The sequence below is a fragment of the Galeopterus variegatus genome, unplaced genomic scaffold, assembly GCF_000696425.1.
Source record: "Galeopterus variegatus unplaced genomic scaffold, G_variegatus-3.0.2 Scaffold3970, whole genome shotgun sequence".
Taxonomy (NCBI): Eukaryota; Metazoa; Chordata; class Mammalia; order Dermoptera; family Cynocephalidae; genus Galeopterus; species Galeopterus variegatus.
The window spans coordinates 3,179-4,450 of NW_007730081.1; the positions used below are offsets into that span (position 1 = coordinate 3,179).

Genomic DNA, 1,272 nt, shown 5'->3' on the forward strand with positions numbered 1-1,272 from the left:
CGGGATTAGGATGCGCTCGCTAGATGGGATGTTCTGTTTTTGTACGCGAAGAGGAGAAGAGAGCATATATGATCAAAGAATGCAAGGGGGACTGGGAAATAAACATGCTGCGCCCTCTGCCACATGCAGGTTCTCAGCCCTCTAGACATTTCTGCTAAGAGTCGACCCCTGAGCAAGGACCTGACTTATCTGAAAGTGTGCGTGGCACGCCATGAGTCCCACGTGGCGTCTGACGTCTGTTCTCACAATGATGTTTTAACACCTCCCAAGGGCGTCTCTCCACGATACCATCGCAGGCGATAACGGTGCATCTCTTGGCTCTGGGGAGCCTGCCAAGCGTCTGCAGTGTCAGGAAGCGCGAGTGAGGCTCGGTACCTGGCCGGTGGGGAAAGAGCGTGCAGCCGGCCCAGCCATTCCAGGCGTGGGGGTGGAGGAATGTGGCAACTTCGCAGGCTTCAGCGCCGAGTCCTGGTCTGCGAGTCTCGAGCTCCAGTTCCTGCCATTTCCGACCTCTCTGACCTGAGGCAGGTCACCGCCACCTCTGAACCTCCGTTTCTCATCTGCACAGTGACAAGGCTGGAAGACCACGACCCACCCAGAAGCTATCTCGGCGTGAAGGTGCTGCCCCTTTAAGGAGAAGGGGGCGCGGAGGAGGTGGCCACGCCCCCTTCCTCTCCGCGCCCCGCCCGACCGACCACCTGTCTCCGGCCTCTCCCCGCCCCTTTCAGGAGGGGCGGGGGGGGGGGGGGGGGGAGGGGGGCGGAGAAGGAAGGCTGAGGATTTACCTTGCGGGGCGGGCGCGCGGCGCATGCGCATGGCCGGACAGGTCCGCGGCGCTCTCACTTCCTGGCATTCCCCCCTCCCCCTCCTCGCTGTTACCCTGTACATCCGGGTCACTTGCCCTCCCCACTCGGAGCCGCTGCAGCCACCGCTGCTTGGCTCGTCGCGGCTCCGCCACAGGGGCAGGTGCGGAGGGGCTCCCGGTCCGGCCGCCGCCGCTCTCCCGCTCCGGGCCCGGGGCTCCCCCTAGCGCCGCTGAGGAGCCGCCGCCGCGGCTGGAGGAGGGCGGAGGAGCCGGGCTGAGAGAGCCTGGAGGCTCGAGCGGAGGGTGAGTGATTGGTTTGGACCATTTTCCCCTCTTCCCTCACATCTCTCGCTTTCCTGCTCCCCGGCCCCATTTTGGCGGAGAGGTGGGTGCGACGGGGCCTGCGCCGGCGCTTGGTTTCCTCCCCGTCCCCCCGGCGCTGTGGGCCCGCCCCGGGCGCCCACCCC

General features: G+C 65.7%; 1 protein-coding gene across 1 annotated transcript in view; it reads left to right on the forward strand.

Annotated features, from left to right (window-relative positions):
- Window positions 1-1,028: 1,028 nt before the first annotated feature.
- The window catches only part of FAM49B (family with sequence similarity 49, member B), an 88,737-nt gene continuing 88,493 nt past the window's right edge, over window positions 1,029-1,272 (forward strand). Inside the window, exon 1 of the mRNA XM_008586383.1 lies at window positions 1,029-1,108. The gene's annotated coding sequence lies outside the window, so the exon portion shown is untranslated. The remainder of the gene's footprint in view (window positions 1,109-1,272) is intronic.